The sequence below is a fragment of the Brienomyrus brachyistius genome, chromosome 13 (genome assembly GCF_023856365.1).
Source record: "Brienomyrus brachyistius isolate T26 chromosome 13, BBRACH_0.4, whole genome shotgun sequence".
NCBI lineage: Eukaryota > Metazoa > Chordata > Actinopteri > Osteoglossiformes > Mormyridae > Brienomyrus > Brienomyrus brachyistius.
Window position 1 is genome coordinate 18970652 of NC_064545.1, and position 13007 is coordinate 18983658.

Sequence of the window (13007 nt, forward strand, 5' to 3'; positions counted from 1 at the left end):
TTCCGGAGGCTCAGTTACAGTGCGGGGGGGCTGCACACTGTGGGACAAAGCCCTGTGAAATATAGCATGCTGCAGTTTCTTCTGTCCTAGTGCACACATGCACCTGCAGCTCAGCTATTGTAAGACGTTTTTGCATTTATTTGTTTACTGAAAATGCCATTTTCTTTTTTATACTAATGTATTTACAGATCTCCAAATATAGGGTCCACACTTAACATTGTTGTTGTGTGTGTAGCAGCATATGTTTCTAGTATTTTTCGGGCCGTTGATTTATTTATTCTTTTCTTTTAAGGTATTTAGCCTATTTGTAAAATAGACCATTTTGATATATGTTTATGAGAAAGTTTTTCCTGCTAAAATACAAATGTATTTATTTTCCTCATCTAATTTGTGTTTGAATGTCAAGGTGAAACCTTCAGTGAGTATTAATTAGTTCTCCAGAATGTTAATAAGCTTAGATCTGGGATTTTTTTAAAACATGAAGAAAGAAAGTATAAATAACCAAGGGAGCGACAGAGACCACTGTCGGTCTACGTCATGGTCCCAGGCCACAGACCGCTGTTCGTCTCAGGCCCGATGAGGAAGCCCATTCTTCATTAAAGCATCCCTTCATAACTCATTCAACTCATTATTTCCATCCTTCTTGTGTGTGACCAATCAAAGAATACTGGAGGGGAGTTTGGGGAGCTGAAGTAACTTCTAGGGCATTTTGTTTTCGATCCAGCCAGTGGAACTTTCCAGCTGGTTTTAAAATGTTCCAGGGCCAATTGACCCAGGCGTGCCCCGATACTTCAACCAATTCAGCCTGAAAGCCCTGAATCCACCAGGCTATTTGCAGAGGCAAATAACTCCTCGGTCCTAACTGCCGGTAGGCTGAGGTTGGTGTTCCAGGCGGGGAAGAAATACAGCTGGGGCTGGGGGGAAGGCTGGGAGACATATATGGAGTCTGGAGGCAGCTATGGAGAACAAGAAGGAAGTGTAGTGCTTTAGAATATTCCCTCTCCAGATGCAGAAGCTGTGGGGTGGGGGGGGTTGAACATGATTCCATAAATAAAATTAACATTTCGGTATAAATTCTTCGGGGTGGGAGCGGTTCCTATGTCTGCTGAAGTGTCTTGTCATAGATATATACTCTACTCTGACCATTGCGGCGAGTCTCTGAATCGGAACGTATGAAGCGAGCTGATGTGTACAAAATTCCTATGCATATGTATGATTCGCATTGAGCGGGACTACAAAGACCCCATGCGGCAGAACCACGTTACGCCGGCACGGGATGAAAGAATCGGAACGTTATTCTGTTCTGGGGAAGGGACTGGTAAGGAGTCTGACAGGATGGTGGGGCGGGGGGGGGGAGGGGGGGGGGGGACAAAGGACAGATGTTACTGCATCAGCACCAGACTGCAGGATCTGGAATCGGACTTACCCACATGTCCCAGGCCTGAGGAAAAAAAATAGCCAAAGTTATGTGACTGGCTATGAGGCCAAGGTGAAGTGAATGAATGGGCCCAGTGTCTGACTTTGTCCTGCCCCCACACGCCAAATCCCTCCCCCTAGCTCCAATCTTGACCCCATTCTTACAGTTTCTTAGAAGAAAAAAAAACAAACAAAAAAAAACAATTTAATTGTAATAGATTTTGATTCCCATCTTATATCAATAGCTGTGTGGGACCTTCTTTAGTGTAAGAGAGTCTTTCTGTTTGCACAAATAGCCAGATTAATAGTGACATCTGCAATAGGCTGCCAGCCTTTATTTCAATGGATATTGACAAGTTGCTGTGAATATGGCAACCTCATTTGTATGGTAAGTGTGACCTCGGCGCGTTCGCGTCCAAACGACATCTCCTGGACATGTTGGCTGTCGCCCAGCAAAGGCCGGGGGAATGACCCACTTCAGATCTGAGGAGGCTTTCTTATTGCTACGGCATGGGGCATCTCCAGGATTTGTGAGACAGAACGTTTTGAGTCAGCTGGGGGGGTTCTTCTAAGGAGACTGTGTGTTGGGTTTCTTTGCAGGACAAAGGAAGTGTGGAGCAGACAAGGGATGTGGACGGGGTAATGTGGACTCCAGAGAGACTGAGCCCACCTAAATCCATCCTTCTCACCAGGCGGCTGTGAGGTCGTCTTTCCCTGTGACTAACAGCCCAGCTTTCGCTGTAAGTAGACCCGCTGCTCATGACAGCGTTTGTTCCTCTTCAGGTTTTTTCTTTCCCTACTAATTAGCCACCTTGGCATGATGGGTTTCCAGATGCTTTTTGTTCATTTAATCAAGAAAATATATATTCCTGTTCCACATATTCCTTCCCGCAGAGGGTCGCCCATTAGCACCTTTGTGGGTTGCATCCCACCTTCTCTCTGTAGGTGTGGAGTTCTCATGTTCTCCTCACGCCACGTAAGTTTTATCCCGCAGTATAAAGACCTGCGGTTGGGCTAATTAGCGTATGACTGTGTATGTCTGCCCAGCAACGGACTGCCTGGGAAAGGCCCCAAGTTTGTATTGAAAGTCACAAGTGATTTTGGTGTTTAGTCACATTTTTTAGAAAATGTGAACTCAAAACCAACAGCACCCCATAGAATTGTGCTTGAACTAACTAAGCTACAGCCATTGAGAGGCGACGGATTCCGGAACAGCTTGACGCCTTGTGTCTGTCTGCAATGGTGTGATTGATGACATTGCCAGACAAAGGTTCCCTGCTGTCACGGGAACAGCGATTACTGGTCAGGCTGATCCTACGCCAGTAGCAACCTATGAATAGATATGGCGAACTCTATAATTGACAAAAATAGATTTTGAATCCTTACCTTACTAATGTAATACCACTTCACGCTATAATCACTTTGCAGGTCTTCATTGTTTTGTCTAAATATATATTTAGTTAATACTCATTGCTAATTAAAATAGAGCAATTATACCCTTCTACAGTGAAAATATTATTCACTACCACCCCAGGGTTAGCAATAATGATACATGTACATTGAAATGGAACTTATTTCAATAATATCTTTATGAAGACTGAAATGAGAGAGAGGTGAAAAACTCCCATAGAATGGGCAGATATTATTGAAGAATGTCAAGCAAAGTTGCACAAACAATGATCTCCTTGCTGGTACGGGGATCCTTATGTGTTTTTTCCTTTATAAATATTGCCAACATGTGCCAGTACACGGTGCTTGTATGCACTTCTATCACAGTGTGGATCAAGCTGACTGATTCACCGGTAGTTACTGGCAGCTAAAACATGTCAAATTCAATTAAACTTTTACTTTTCCATCCATAAGTAAAACTCCCACAATTAAACACTAGTTGGGCTCATACAGATTCAAAAGGATGGTGCAGATTCCAGGGGATGTGATTATTGGATTTTCACCTTTCATTTGGCCAATAAAGAAATATGTTCTCGAAAATATGACCCTTGGAGATATAATAAAAAGTTAGAAAACTGCAGCATACTACCAAAGTTTGAATGATGGTACCTGTCACGAGTCGTGGGCAACGATCGCGAGCAGAGAGCGGCGATCGTGCGGAAGGAGCAGGCAGGCAACAGTATATGGGAAAACGGGGGTTTATTCTGGCTACGGGGAGCCGGGAACACTGGACGCAGACTGACATCAACTGACATTAATGACAGACAAAGCAAACTGGGGAGACCAGGACTTAAATACACGGAACCAGACAGCAGGAAACAAGACACGACTGGGCAGGATCAGGAAATCACACGTGGGTAATTAGGGGGCGTGGCACACAGGAGGAGCGGACGAGCCGGGCATGACAGAACCCCCCCCCAAAGGCGCGCTACACCGGGCGCGCCAAGGAAGGGGGCGACGGACGGGACGAGGCAGGACAGGACCTGGAAAACAAGAACAGAATTAACGCAGGACAGGGAACAGGACCGAGGTACAAAACAGAGCGAGGGACAAGACAAAAGACAAAACCTGACAGAGGGTCGGGAAGGCAGACAGGCAAACCAGGAAGGGAGACACAGAAGGAACGGGCGGAACAAAGGGGCCAGGAGTGCAAGGCGGGTACACCGGGGCACAAGGAACAGAGACGGGAGGAACAAAGGAACGAGGAACGGAGAAAGGAGGAAAGACAGGAGGAGGAGCAAACAAAGGAGGGACCAGGGCAGGAGAGAAGGGAGAGAAGGCGGGGGAACAAAGGGGAGCCCGTGGGAGCCCCAGCGGGCGACGGGAGGCAGCCGGAGGGACCGCAGGCGGCCGGGAGGCCGGAGCCGGAGGGGACCGAGAAGGGGCAGAGGAGACAGGGCGAGGGACCCGCGGAGGGGCCAGGGAGGGAGCAGGAGGGAGCACCAGGGAAGGGGACGAGGGAGCTGGAAGGGGCCAGGGCGAAGGCACGGAGGAGGGGGGAGCCGCAGCAGGCGGCGATGTCCGGGGGAGGGCCGGAGGTAGGGGCCCCGCAGGCGACCGAGGAGCCGCCGTCGGGGAACCCCCAGGCGACCGACCAGGACCCGGAGAGGGGAGCGAGGCAGGGCGACGAGGCACCGGAGGGGGACCCGCAGGCGACAGCCGACCCGGAGGGCCAGGACCCGCAGGCGCCAACCGAGCCCCAGCGCAGGCGAGGCAGGGCGAGCCAGGGGGCAGGGCGGGCGGGACCCCAGCCCTGCGTCTGTGTCCCCTCCCTTTACGGGACACAGACATGACCCCAGGTTGGGGTCGAGTTCGCCGGGGCGAGGGAGAAACTGTCACAGGGGGCGCCTCGGGAGCTGCTGCAGCGCGGTCAGGAACTGGAGCGCTGACAGGAGCTGCAGGTGACTGCAGTGGGGGCGCCTGCCCGGGAGCTGCAGCAGGTGGCTGCAGTGGGAGCGCCTCTGCAGGGACAGGAGCGCGGTCAGGAACAGGAGCGCGGTCAGGAACAGGAGCGCGGTCAGGAACAGGAGGTGGCTGCAGTGGGGGCGCCTGCCCGGGAGCTGCAGCAGGTGGCTGCAGAGGGGGTGCCTCTGCAGGAGCTGGAGCGCGGTCAGGAACTGGAACACGGTCAGGAACAGGAGCTGGCTGCAGAGGGGGCGCCTGCCCGGGAGCTGCAGCAGGCGGCTGCAGAGGGGGCGCCTGCCCGGGAGCTGCAGCAGGCGGCTGCAGAGGGGGCGCCTCTGCAGGAACTGGAGCGCGGTCAGGAACGGGAGCTGGCTGCAGAGGGGGCGCCTCTGCAGGAACTGGAGCGCGGTCAGGAACGGGAGCTGGCTGCAGTGGGGGCGCCTGCCCGGGAGCTGCAGCAGGCGGCTGCAGTGGGGGCGCCTGCCCGGGAGCTGCAGCAGGCGGCTGCAGTGGGGGCGCCTGCCCGGGAGCTGCAGCGCGGTCAGGAACAGGAGGTGGTTGCCGTGGGGGCGCCGGCCCGGGAGCTGCAGCGCGGTCAGGAACTGGAACGCGGTCAGGGACAGGAGCGCGGTCAGGGACAGGAGCTGCAGGTTGCTGCAGTGGGGGCGCCTGCCCGGGAGCTGCAGGTTGCTGCAGTGGGGGCGCCTGCCCGGGAGCTGCTGCAGCAGGGAGAGGGGGCGCCTCAGGAGCTGCTGCAGCTGGGGGCTGCGCTGGCTGCACGGGTGGCTGCGCATGCGGTGGCGGCTGCGCAGACAGCAGCGCAGAGGGCGGCCCGGGCTCAAGGGCCGTAGTTGCCAGCGGAGGCGGCTGCGCAGGCGTCGGTCGTTGCGCCTGCTCGGGAGCCGGGTCCGCGGATAGAGGAAGTGCCTGCTTCTCAGTAGCAGGCTGCAGAGAAGGGGGTTGTACGGATGGCGGAAGCGGCGGCGTCGGCAAGGGGTCAGGAGCTCGTCTAAGACGAAGTAGCTCCTGCAGGTCCTCCGCGAGGTGCTCGAGCTCGTCCGGTCCCGACCTGGGGGTGAACGACTCGAATCCTTTCTGGAGCCTTGCGGTGAGGAGCGTTGCTGCGGGACCCTCGGGAATGGCTGGGTCCCCGATCACCCTCCAAAATAAGCCCTGGAGGGCGAAGAACTTATGCGCCAACCGTTCCTGAGGCGAGGGTGGTACCTCGACAGGAGGGACTGGCCCGTCGGGCAGCGGAGGCACGGTCGCTGTCCTCCTTGGGAAGCGAGGTACTCGCGGGATCGCCTCTCCACCTGCGCGGATACCGCCCCGATTACTCAGTCCCTTGGGGCAGTACTGGTGCAGTGCGAGGGGTGGCAGCTCATCCTCCGTAGGCGGATTAACGCCCGGAATTAGGACGAGCTCCTCCTCTTCATCGTCGCTATTATCCCAGAGCCGGGACAGGAAACAAGCTCCGGACTGGAGCGGCTTGACCTCTGGGGCTAGGACCGGCTCTCGCTCTCTACCCTTGTTAGGGAGCCCAGGGCTTGAGAGCGAGCAGGCACCTAAAGCGATCGATTCCTCCGGTACTTTTCTTCGTCTCTGCTTCCTCTTCTTCGGTTGGTCTGTCATTCTGTCACGAGTCGTGGGCAACGATCGCGAGCAGAGAGCGGCGATCGTGCGGAAGGAGCAGGCAGGCAACAGTATATGGGAAAACGGGGGTTTATTCTGGCTACGGGGAGCCGGGAACACTGGACGCAGACTGACATCAACTGACATTAATGACAGACAAAGCAAACTGGGGAGACCAGGACTTAAATACACGGAACCAGACAGCAGGAAACAAGACACGACTGGGCAGGATCAGGAAATCACACGTGGGTAATTAGGGGGCGTGGCACACAGGAGGAGCGGACGAGCCGGGCATGACAGTACCAATACAGGTGCACAGTTGAATTACATTTTGGCTGTAACATTATAGCAAATAAAATTGCATGGATTTTGGAGTTAAACAAAATGCTTCCTATTATTTGAAGAACCACAGAATGTAGCATTTTCTCACAACAAAAGAACCTCAATTCATCAAATTCTGGTAACATTGTTGGGTAAAAATGGATTTTTTTAGGAATAAACTGAATTCATGCATAAATACAATGTGCAGAAAAGGTCACTGTAGTCAATACTCCTTATAGCAAGATAACAGATGTTGCTACTTCCCACCACAAATGGCTTCTGCATGGAGGAAACTTACTGTGAATGACCTTACAAGAAGAAGAATGAAATATTAAGTAGCTTCTCATTCTACCTTGCTGACCGTGTATAACATCAATCTCATCACTGTATATCTCTTAAATCATTGTTTATTATATAGTGGTATAAATTGCACATTAAGTGAATGCACTTTCATATAAGCCTGTGATGGGTTGCCGTGAGCAACCCCCTACTGGGTAAGCAGTTATGGAAGATGGATGGATGAGTGTATGAGTTGATGGATGGATGGATGGATGGATTCTGTGAGATAATATGAAAATTCATCATTGATCAGTGAAATACTATGAGAGTATTTCATAGGTAAAAGGTACCAGTTGAATAAAATGATGAGAAACAGAGACATTCTAATGAATTTCCAAATTTACAGATTTTTCTTTCCTTTCAGACTATTTGTACATTTACAAACAGCAGGCGAGGGAGGAGCAGGTCCTTGATCTGAAATGAGACAGATTTCCATAAGCTCAAATTAACCCTGTTCCTCATCGACACGGCACCCGGCAGAAAGTGGATTGAGGTTAGGGGAGCACACAGCCACTACAGTTTCTCATCTGCGTAGCGTTTTTGGATCACCTTTCCTGCACTGTACAAATTGACACACTTTAAACATAATATAAAGAGGTTTCCCGAATTGCCTAAATCCAGACCTATCTTCTTCAATGCCAAATCATTGCTCAAAAAATAAATTAATAAAGTACACATTCCGTGTTACTCATGGTGCATGATGTGTACATTTCTATAAGCCTGGACTACATTGAAACTACTTCTGCATCAAGACATAGGACCTCCAGTAATGGTGCACCTTTATGGAGAACTTCGTGGTGCCACATGGTGTCGTGTCACTGTCATTGCGATGTTGTGTAGGTCAGTAGGTTAGGAGCCTGAGTCAATGTCGGTAAGCTTGTGGGTTCAAATTTATAGACCAAAAGAGTAATCATTTCAACGTTTGGCCCCAGAAGACGACCCTTAACCCCAGCTGTCCCGGAGCTGTTGGCTGTACCCTTTCTCACTGTAGTCTTTCCTTACTTGTATGTTGCTTTGGACAAAATGTCTAACAAAAAAACAAAGAAATAAAGACATAGAGGATCTTCCATCACATCAGGGTGGACAAGGCTCTGAAAGGTAAAGCATCTTCCTACAGTCTCAGGAAAGATGTCTCCCATATCTAGGCTGTGAAATTTCGCAAATCGCACCATTAGCTGTGCCAGTGAAACCATATCTTTTGAATGAATTCAATCTCGTTGTTGCTTTCGCTTGCAGAAAACCAGCCCCCGATTATTTAGTCGCAGTCAGAGAGGACCCAAGTTTTAGCGTCATCAAAATCAAAGATGTCACAACAACAGGGCAGAGTTACAGAAAAATCAAACTTTATTACCCAGCTGCCGAACACTATATACAGTCCAAGATAGAATGGCACATCCCAGGCTATCATGTCAGGCCTTCTGCCTGTCAATCCTCTCCTCTTCAGCTGGCCTGCCTCTGGACTTTCAGTGCTGACAGCGACTCACCGAGAGGTACGTGTTTGAGATGGCTACGAAGGACTCAAGCCCCCAATTGATATCACTGACACAACTAATGGAATAAAGTAGGTCAGGTGATTAGTAACCAGTATCTAAGACACCAAGCTAAACCAGAAACCAGCAAACAAATCAAAATGCAAGACTAGGAACCACTCTCCAGAACAGGTCACAGATCCAAACCAGAGGATTAACTGATAATCAGAAAACCAGACCAGGAAACAGAGTGGTAAGGCTGAGCAGGCAGAACCCAACCTCAAGATATTAACCAAGCCTAGAAATCACTTGAGAATGGGTGGGGATGCGAGGAGTGACCAGGCCTGTATGTAGGTAACTAACAAACTGGATTCTATACCGGATATGACAAAAGGCTGCTGGGAGTCTGAGCCAAAGCAATTTACTGGAGTAAATGCATTCTGAAATAGGTAATTAAAGTGTCAAAATGGAGTCTTTTTTAATCTTTTAATTAAGGGCCAGGGCCGACGGAAATAATGGGCCTGCATTTGTAGGTGGACGTGTTTGGCAGCCTTTCCACTTCTTAGCACAAGTTAAAGTTTATCAGCATGGAAATTGCAGCAAACAAAAGGTCACAAGCAGGAAGCCCAACTTCCAGAAGTTTGAAGGTACTTTTGGTTGATGGAACCTCCCACGTTTAATCTTTTCATGTTCTTTAACAGCAAAGGTTTGACCTCTACCCATTGCTAGCCAAATCATTCACTCATCACATAAGATGTGTAGGTGATAATTATCCGAGTTGTGCCTTTCTATAGCACAGATCTACTTTCTCTTACCCTACATCTACAGATTTAGTGTAGCTCGCCTCTGAGGAGAAGTGTAGGTCACTTTCAGACCTACACCGTTCTTAATTTCTCCATCCATGGATTCAGCTGAGCTGCCAAGCACCATGTTGGGTGTCTAATGTACAAGCTATATTTCTGGGGATTAAAATGAAAGGAAGGAAGGATTGCTGTCAGCCTAACATCAAAGTGGATGCACTGAAAATGAAGAGAATAGCTGTGCTTTTGTTACCATGTAAAACACAAACTATCATTACACAGCAGAGAGAGTCAATGTTTTCATTTTACCCATCTTTTGTGTCTGTGGCAACTTGTTGTGTTGTGTTGTGTCGTATAAATAGCTGGGCTGTCTGATTTGTTGGCACTGATGATAATCGTTTATACTAGTCTTCCAATATCAAGCTGGATGAAAACTCCAGTGGGTTTCAGAGTCATGGCTGAAGCCACGTGAGATACATCTATGTGAAATACACCCACATGTATGAGGCACCATGAAACACCTATGGGTGGAGGTGGTACAACAATGTGAGGAAAAGGTAGGAATACATACAGAATTGCGCACTGTTTCACGACACAAATATGTTAAGAAAAAATATATATATATAAGGAGGAGATGTGTACACTCATTCACATTCCTGCTGTATGCTTTGAGGGCATATTCACTGGTTTTCACTGCACTAGGTGCCCAAGTCCTCAGCACGGCCACTGTAACTGTAGAGGAGGTCAGCAAGAATACCAGGACGCCGAGGGTGCCTGCATGCCTGTTCACCTTCAATAGTTACATAGGGATGGAAGTCCTCAGCACACCCAGGCAGGCTATAAATGATTACTGTTACGTTAAACACACGGGACAAAAAAGCTGAGCCCTCTTTCACTGCTGTGTTCTGTGGTAGCAAAATGGCCCTTTTCCCTGAGCTGACTCACTTTCCCAGAGCTTCTTTGTGTTTTCACAAAGCTGGCAGCTGTCATTCTCCGAGCAGCCCTCTTCCGAGTAAGACACGCCCACAAAGGCTCAATGATATGTTTTCCAGTTTCCTGACAACGGAACTAGGCTGCTTACTTCACGCCACCAAATCTTTAAAATGATTTTGTACAGTGAATATTTCTTATTCGAAATGTCACAAAGTTTAAAGGTGTGGGCAGTAACAATTGCTATGAACAGTGGTGAGGCTAATCGATAGATTCAAACACTGGAAGGTATGCAAAGCAGAACACAATAAAACTAGATGCGATAAACAAAGGTACCGAACAATACACCAATACATAACAGGAATTACAAAAAAAAACAATGAAAGAAAAAACACATATTGAGGCTGGCCAGTGAACCCACAACAAAAGGGAAGTCTAGATGATGACAGGCATTAATTTAACCCACTAAGCTGCACAACACACTAGTAGCTGAGGACTCAGGATGTCCAGCAACACCTGCTGGCCAATCAGGGAACAGACATTCCAAAGGGGTCAAAACAAGGACCAATCCTGACAGCTTCACAAGATCTATATTCGTGTAAAATGTGCATGGGTTTGAGTGCTCTGCTGTTTTCAACTGATTTTAGCTGTCAGCCAATTTGTCTTAAGTTAAAGCATTCATTATAGACTGCTAAACATATCACACAATTAAGATAAAAAATCTGATCTTTGTCGATGTAGTTTCCACATGTTAATATGCAACCTTCTGTATGTAAATTGGATTGAACATCAAAATTCCTACCGATCTGACGTCGAAACGTGAAGCTTGTGAATGTCATATTTGCAACCACTTCATAAACACTTAAACCATAATTTTAACTAATATTTACAAGGCATCAAGTTTCGCAGAAAATTGCTAAATTAATGTAGGTATTTTTACAGATGGGGCAGCATGGTGGTGCAGTGGTTAGCATTGTTGCCTCACACCTCTGGGACCCGGGTATGAGTCTCCGCCTGGGTCACATGTGTGTGGAGTTTGCATGTTCTCCCCATGTCATCGTGGGGTTTCCTCCAGGTACTCCGTTTTCCCCCCACAGTACAAAAATATGCTGAGGCTAATTGGAGTTACTAAATTGCCCACAGGAGTGCATGCATGAGTGAATGGTGTGTGAGTGTGCCCTGCGATGGGCTGGCCCCCCATCCTGGGTTGTTCCCTGCCTCGTGCCCATTGCTTCCAGGATAGGCTCCAGACCCCCCGCGACCCAGTAGGATAAGCGGTTTGGAAAATGGATGGATTTTTACAAACTTTTCATCGTTTGAAACAAGTGCTGTGTTACTATACTAAGGTGATAGTTTCTTTATCATACCTAGAAACTACGAAACTCATGATCTGAGTACAATTGCATCAAAACGTGGTCTGCAAGATTGACCTGAGAACATTTGTTGCTATGAACATCATGCTCTTCTATGAATATAATTTCATGTTTGCAATTTTTGGAATTTACTCAAATTCAAAACAGGTAAAATGTCTTTTTATAAAGAATTTTTGGCACTCTCTGGTAACAGAATGTGCAATTAGCTGGCAAACTTTACACTGATGAAAATGTACATTTTAAACTGTGTGTGGGAGAAAAATTGAAAAAAAGGAAATATCTAGTGTTTTATAAGACTCCTTACAGGAAGCGGGGACACGGTCACTAAAGGCCTCTTCTGATGCTGGAATCTGGTCCTCAGTGCCTAATCATATTTAGTACAGAAGACATTTTTCAGTCAAAACAAACATATACGCGATAACAATATACCTTGTTGTCGTGCTGTGCAAAGTCTATTAAGTGACTAAATATAAATAAAAGGAAAACATTAGTAATTGCATTTTTATACTGATATTTTTTCTCTGCAAAATAGACTAGATGGTTTCTTTTTTATTTTTCTGGTTTCAAATATTGTGACATTCCTCCAGAAATACCTTCGTCGTCCTGTAAGTAATTTAACCACTTTCCCCTCAGAGGACACAAGTACACTTCAGTTTTATGGCAGGAATTGACCTTTGACAGCAATACTAGTTAATGGTTCTTACATGCATCTTATTTGGTTCCTTTTCCAGGCTGAAAAACTGGGTGTTTTGGCAAAAAAAGATTGATTTTGTAAGGGGGTGACATGGATGTTGAATTTTGATGAGACATTTCCTTCTGCTTGGTATTCATCCCAAACCTTTGCCATATGTTTGGAAAGGGTGTCTGGGATATTTCCATCCTTTCGCACCCTCTCAGGTAGCAAGCTATTGTTCTTAACAATTGACATTTACACCAGGCCGAAGCCCTTTAAACGATGCACAGGAAAAGTGACATGACTGATTTTATTTTGATACACTTGCCATTTGAAGTCCTGAAATGATCCATCACTCTGAAAGCTCTCTCAATTAATTTTGCCTGCCATTTCATTTTGAGGGATTTAATCCTTGCTTTTCGTAATTATCACGGTGTGATATTGATTCCTTTGTGGTTTATGAGTACTATAGAGAGCTTTGCATTTTGGCATTTAATGTCGAACGTAATGGTATCACGAAAATGGTTTTTAAATCCATGTTATAAATCCAAAATCAGTTCATTCCTGTCTTGATTAATATACCAATGCTGGACCACCTCTGTAGAAATTAATCTTTAATCCAGGTGAACTCTACTCTTATAAATTGACTTAGATGATATATGCTATGATGGATGTGCAAGAGATTAGATATTTTTTTTAA

At 47.5% G+C, this 13007-nt stretch overlaps 1 protein-coding gene across 1 annotated transcript in view; it reads left to right on the plus strand.

The window, feature by feature from the left end:
• The window catches only part of LOC125706336 (leucine-rich repeat and immunoglobulin-like domain-containing nogo receptor-interacting protein 1), a 106651-nt gene that overhangs the window by 47558 nt on the left and 46086 nt on the right, over positions 1–13007 (plus strand). Inside the window, exon 2 of the mRNA XM_048972997.1 lies at positions 2017–2156. The gene's annotated coding sequence lies outside the window, so the exon portion shown is untranslated. The remainder of the gene's footprint in view (positions 1–2016; positions 2157–13007) is intronic.